The following is a 7114-nucleotide window of genomic DNA, read 5'->3' on the forward strand; positions in this document are numbered from 1 at the left end:
TGAATGATGTGAGGTCAGTTCACGGGCCAGATCTAGTCCATGTGCCTGATCACTCAGGTATGTGAGATGTGCCCCACATGCTGAATCAGGCAGATCAGGACCCATGCCAGATTGTACCCATAACTCTGGTCCCATGTACAGAGTCATGTCATCTGGCCTGGAGGGCTTGAAAATTTGGTAGCAGGGGAGCAATGACAGTGTTAACTGCCACTGTTCCCCAGCTGCCAAATTTCCAGATACAAGGGGAGCCTCACAGGACAGATGACATGGCTCTGTGGGTTGGAGGTTGAGCACTACTGATACCTATATATCTGATTTAAAAAAGACTCATGTATCAAAGAGCTGTATAGCACCACACCAAATCTTGCTAAGCAAAGTCAAGGCAACTCAGTACATGTAACAGTGGCCTCCAAAGAAGTGTAGCAGAAATTGTTATGTTGGCAATTCATCAGGTGATATTTTTTCCTTTTGGACCCATACTAAGCTAATGCTCAAGGCTGCTGGAACTCTTGGCTTTCCACTTATCCAGAAAATTTCTTAACTGCTTGCAATAATTAAAAATCCCATGGCACTTTTCATATGTTTATGGGGACTCAATATGCAACCCAGATTTCAGTACAGGGCTGAAATTTCAGGCTGAAATTCCTCCCTGAAATTTCAGCTGAATACAGTGTTCTTTCTCTCTTCCTTATCTAAAGCATTTTCTTGTTAAATTCTAGCTACATTCAGCTTCATCCTACAATGATATTGATACTCTCATCACAGTTTGGTGTCTGTGGGTAGCACAACCCCAAAGTCTTGTGCATTTGGGCAACCTTTCAGCCCCCTGGAAAGTGCTGCCTGTCCTGTTGGAAAGCTCCATGATTAATGAGGGACGTTGTAGCTTTCTGTGCCTATCTGCCTGAGAGTCGCGCCTCTGGGTCTCCTTTGAGCCTTACCATCACCTTTGAGGCTGCATGGTCGGGCTACTGGGAGCGGCCTTGGGTCAGCTCCCCCAGGGGTCTTGCCTGCCACATCTTTGATGGTAATTAGTCTTCTAGCAGAAGGAAGGTGTTTGGTCCTGTGGCAGGACGCAACCTAGGGGTGCCGTGAACTCCCCTAGCACCCCGCTACCGTGCCAAATTGGTCTCAAATGCACCCTCTTTATCTCACCCGCCACGTCTTTGATGTTAATTATTGGTAAAGGGAGGCTGCCTTTCTAACCCTCCTTGGCACGGTGCCTTGATGTATCTTGGCTCTGTCTAGTTGCCCGGTGCACTCCAACCGCTGGGGCTGCACGTGAGTTCCGCAGTCACCTGTGCCCTCACGGGTCCCCAGACTCATCTCCGTGCCCACCTGTGCCCTCGCGGGCATCTCCTGGCTTCTCCTGCAGCTCCTGCCCCCACCGGGGCCTGTCTCCCCGTGGCTCTCGTAGCCCACACTGGGGCCTGTCTCCCCACGGCTCTTGTAGCTCACACCGGGGCCTTGCCTTGCGATCCCCGCCCGCACTGGGGTCTTGGCTTGTGATCCTGCCTTGCCTCGCGATCCCCGCAATCGAGGTTCAGGTGGCCGTAGCCATGCCTGGCCTCCAGACCCCCTTTCCGGGTCTTGTGCCCCACTGGGGCTTCTCACCTGCGCCCACACTGGGCTCCTCCCAATACTGCCCACACTGGGGCTGGGGTCAGGACATCCCAAAACACAGTGCCCTCTCTGGTGCCAGGAACCCCCACACTACTGGGGAGCTCCTATGAGGCCTCCTCCACCCCTACAGCCTCACCCGGTCCTCCGGTGGAATAGTAAACACCAAACACAAAACACAAAGCCCCTGGGCCATAACGTAAACCAAACTGCCTGGTCAAAAATCCATGTTCTGTCCCTACCAGGGTTTCCTCCAGCCAGTATCGTCACACCACAACTGCTCAGGCCATCCGGCTTCCCTGCTCTGCTTGCTCCAACAGAGTTCCACCTTCCTTGGCTGTCAGAGGGGAACTGACTCTGGTCTCAGCCTAGGCTGTTTATATAGGCCATGCCCTGCCCCCTTCTGGTCAGCTGACCCAACTGCAGTTGCCCCAGCAACCAGCACCTATCCCTCTTTCTAGGAGCAGGGCACTTCATTGTCCTGCGACAGGTCCCATCTCCCCTGGAACCTCCCCTCAGTTGTCCTTGCAGCCTTTGCTTCTTGGGGCTCCACTTTCCCTACACCCTACCTAACGCCAACTGTGATGGTGACCATCTGGGCCAGTGTTCTGGCCCTCACTGATGCTCAGTTTCTCAAGGGCTGTGGCTGTGGGCTACAGATGGCACTGGCACCAAGCGTCAATGGCCGCCCTTCAGTGTTCACCGGTTCACATGGGGTCTGGTTCTGCCCGGGCTTTGGGTCCCCTTGGCAGGTTACTCCCTCCCGAGGTTCAGTACCTGTTGCCCATCACCCGTGTCCGGGTTCTGGCTTTGTTGTTTCCGTAGGTGTCCCAGTCACTGCTGCTGCTGGCCTGCACCCATTCCAGTCTCATAGGTGACTCCTTGGGCCCTTGCTGGCCTGACTTGTCTTCCATGGCTCCCCCCCTAGAGTGCCACCACGTCTCTTCTGCTGCAGGACTTTTGGTCCTCCCTGACCCCTCCGGGCTCGTTGGGGACATCACTTCCTCTCCTCCCAGCTTCCTTCCTGCCAGACTTTTTATCCCAGTGCTAGGTGGCCACCTAGCCAATCACCCTTGGCACGCTCTTACCAGAGGAATTAAAGCTGTCTAGCAGTGCAACAGAAAACTGGAAGAAATGTAAGCAGAGTTTCACCAGATATATGATGGCCGGTGGAGCTACAAAGAAGGAACATTCACTCAAGGTAGCTATTTTTTTAAATATAGCAGGCTCAGAAGCTCTGTTTCTTTGTAATTCTAATATAATAAAGAGCTTAGCATATCTGTCTGTCTCTAACGCTTTTGGCCAATTGCACACGTATTGTTGAGAAGGCAGGCAGCAAATGACTACGCAGGCCCAGACTGCACGGGCCCAAGTTTGAGCTGCTGCCCATGGAAGTTTGTGGTGGTGGTGAACGTACCCCAGATTCCCTATGCCTCCTTGCCTGAGGGCGAATGGGGGGGAGGCGGAGGGCAGGGAGGGAAGCGGGGCAGAGGGAAGCAAAGGGGGGTCATAGTGATGGCTGTTGTCAGGCTGGGCAGCAGGGAGGGAGGGGAGCAGGAAGGGGGCCCTGACAACAGCCAGCAGGGAGGGGGAGGGAGGGAGACTGCACAAGCCTGGGCAGGCATGGGGAGCGGGGAGACAAAGAGGGGGTCATAGTGGCAGCTGATGTTGGGGCCAGTTGTTGTCAGGGCCGGGCAGCAGGGAAGAAAGAGAGGGAAGCAGGGTGGGAGTCACGGTGGTAGTGCGCCCCCACTGCCTGGCCCCAACAACAGCTGGCAGGGAGGGGGAGGTGGCAGGGAGGGAGGGAGGGGAGTGGGGAAGGGAGAGGAAGCAGGGGGAAGCCCTGATGCAAAAGAGAGGCAGGGAGGGGGAGAGAGCCCCCATGCCGGAGGCTGAAGTAGGAGGCATTGGCATCAGAGGGAGTCTTTACATGGCCAGCCCTGAAGGGTGAGAGGGGTACAATGGGGGGGCATGTAAACACTCCGTGAAATCCGTCTTTCTTAGGCAATTAGCTAGTATCCTATAACTGTCAGAAGCAGAAAAGAAAAGTTATGGCACAATAATAAAAAAGTTTGAGGAATATTATATACCCAAACAAAATGAAACCTTTGAATAATATAATTTCCATATGAGGCAGTAGAAAGAATGTGAGACAATAGAGGAGTTTGTCAAAGACCTCAGACTGCTAAGCCAGACATGTAACTTTGGAGACATAAAAGAGTCCATGATCAGAGACCAAATAGCATTGGGTATAAGGGATAAAAGCCTCAAGAAAAGACTGCTAGAGGATCCTGAGCTAAATTTGGAAAAGGCAATTAGAATGTGCTGGGATAACAAATGCCAGGCTGCAAAAGCTAGAGGAAAAAGCAGAACAAGCTGAACTAGACACAGGATTACAAAACTGCAGAATCTAAGGCAACACACAAAAAATACAGAAAGGAGGACCTCACTGTGAAGCAGGCAAGTGGAGGCCAAAAAAAAATGCTTGAAGAAACAGCTGCAGATCCTGAGTTTCCACAAACCCACGCAATGTCCTGCATTTGATAAGCACTGCAACAAATGCAAAAGCTTCAATCACTTTGCAAGAATTTGAAGAAAGCAGCAGGGTATGTCCTACAAGAAACAGCAGGTGCATGCTCTATGTAACAAGGGAAAGGAAGAATTTCTCATTGGAACAATGCAAAAAGTTAATTCTTCTGAAGATTGGAAAATCACCCTGGACACCAGTGGACTAATGGTAACTTTTAAATTAGATACAAGGGCAGAGGTCAGTGTAATACCAAAATACATTATTCAAAAAATGAAAACTAAACCTGTGTACTAGGAGAATAAGAAAGTGAGACTTAGAGCATATCATGGGAACATGATTGCAACCAAGGGTGTTTGTGCACTGCATGTTAGACACAAGGATAATATTGTAAAAAGTTCAGTTTGTAACAGTCCCAGGAAAGTTAGCGCCAATTATTGGGTTGCGAACATATAGAAGTCAATGTTTGATTAAGAGAATAGATGCCATTGAGAAACTAGGAAGCCAAAACATAGAAGAGTTTTATGATGTGTTTCAGGCATAAGGAAACTGTCAACTGAGTACAAGAGAACCAAATACTCCAACCATACATGCTCCCAAAAATGTTCCCCTTGTACTAAGGGAGACAATGAAAAAGGAATTAGAAAGATTAATTAACATGAACATAATAAAAAAAGTAGAGCAACCAACTGCTTGGGTTCATTCACTGATAATAATAGAAAAAGATGGATACTTGAGATTGTGTCTGAATCCTAAGCAAATGAACAGGTACATCAAAAGGGAGTATTTTCCCATTCCCACCAAAGAAGAGGTTTTTGGCAACATGGCAGAAGCTAAACATTTCTCCACTTTGGATACCTCTTCTGCATTTTGAAAAGTTCCCCTAGAAAAGAATAGCACTAAATTATGTACCTTCTTCAATAGGCCTTTCAAAAGATATTGATTTTGTAGGCTTCCTTTGGGACTGTGTTCTGCATCTGAAGTATTTCACATAAAGGTGCAACAATTTTTTGAAGGTCTTGATGGAACTATGGTTTATATTGATATATTAGTTTGGGAAATACTATGAAAGAACATGGCTTAAGGCTAAGAAAGGCACTAGAAAGAGCTTGCAAAGCAGGTTTGTAATTGAACAAACAATAATGGAAATTCAGGGTCCAAGAAATAACATATCTGGGAGAAAAGGCACCTGAAAAACAGGTGCAAATCAATCCTGCAAAGGTTAAAGCCATTACAAACATGCCACCCCCTACCAATAAGGAAGGAGTGGAAAGATTACTCGGAATGATCAATTTTGTAGGGAAATATCTACCTAACTTAGCAGAGCAGACCAAACAACTTCGATTACTCCTACAAAAGAATGCTGAGTGGATATGGGAACATGAAGATGAAGCTGAAGTAAGAAATAATGAAAGCTCTGGTACTAAAACACTATGATCCTAAAAGATCCATTAAATTGTCAACAGATGCTTCTAAAACAGGCATTGGAGCAGCTGTGCTTCAAAAACATGGGGATAGCTGGAGACCAGCAGCATATGCATCTAAGGTATTCTCTATGTCAGAGTGTCTATATGCATAAATTAAGAAAGTAAATTTAGCTCTGGTATATGGCTGTAAGAAATTTCATATATTCATATGTGGGAAGCCAGTGATAGCTGAAACTAATCATAAATGTTTGGTAACTATAGCAAAAAAAAAAGGTTAATCAATCAGACACACCAACCAGATTACAGAAACTTTTCTTTCAGTTGAAAAACTATAATCTAGACATACACTACACACCAGGAAAATATTTACTTATTGCAGATACATTGTCCAGAGCATATGACACAATGGAACTGACAGAATTCCAGACTCAGACATAGTACATGTTAATCTTATTAAAAGAGTGATCCCTGTCACAGGTAAAATGTGGGCACTAATTGCAGAAGCTACTGCACAGGACATCACATTGCAAAAGGTGATAACAGATCCCCCCCTACTGGGACCCCCTCCGGCCCCAGGGGAAGCACACCCGGGCCTAGGGTCAGTGAGGACCTAGTCAGGGAACTTCTGGAGGGACTGGACGTATTTAAATCAGCAGGTTCTGACAATCTCCAAACCAGAGTGCTGAGGGAATTAGCTGAGGTCATTGTAGGATCCCTCGCACGGCTTTACAAGCACTCGTGGTGCTCTGGCGTTGTGCCAGAGGACTGGAAAAGGGCCAATGTGGTTCCCATTTTCAAAAAAGGGAGGAAGGAGGACCCAGGAAACTATAGGCCAGTTAGACTTACCTCGGTCCTGGGGAAGCTTTTTGAGAGAATTATCCTGGCGCATGTCCATGAGGGGCCAGCAGGGGAGATTATGCTTAGGGGCAACCAACACAGGTTCATTAGAGGCAGGTCCTGTCAGACCAACCTGGTGGCCTTCTATGACCAGGTCACAAAATCCTTGAAAGCAGGTGTCACGGTGGACATAATCTTTCAGGACTTTCGGAAGGCCTTCAACACTCTCTCACCCCATTCTCATTAAAAAACTAGGAGACTATGGCATTGATACCTACACAGTCAAATGGGTCACAAACTGGCTGGAGGGCCGCACCCAGAGAGTGGTGGTGGACAGGTCTTATTCAACCTGGAGTGATGTGGGCAGAGGGGTCCCCTAAGGCTTGGTCCTCAGGCCCGCACTGTTCAACATCTTCATCAGTGACTTGGATGGGGGAGGGGTAAAAAGCACCGTGTTCAAATTTGCTGATGACACTAAGATGTGGCAGAAGGTGGGCACACTAGAAGGGAAGAATAGGCTGCAATTGGACCTGCACAGGTTACAGTGGTGGGTGGAAGAGAATAGGATGGGTTTCAACACTGACAAGTGCAAGGTGAGGCACCTGAAGGGGAAGAACCAGCACCATATCTACAGGTTGGGGAACTCCTTTCTTGTCAGTGCAGAAGCAGAAAAGGATCTTGGCATCATTATTGATGCAAAAATGAA

This window comes from Crocodylus porosus, unplaced genomic scaffold, assembly GCF_001723895.1.
Source record: "Crocodylus porosus isolate Cpor-Errol unplaced genomic scaffold, CroPor_comp1, whole genome shotgun sequence".
NCBI classification, from domain to species: domain Eukaryota; kingdom Metazoa; phylum Chordata; order Crocodylia; family Crocodylidae; genus Crocodylus; species Crocodylus porosus.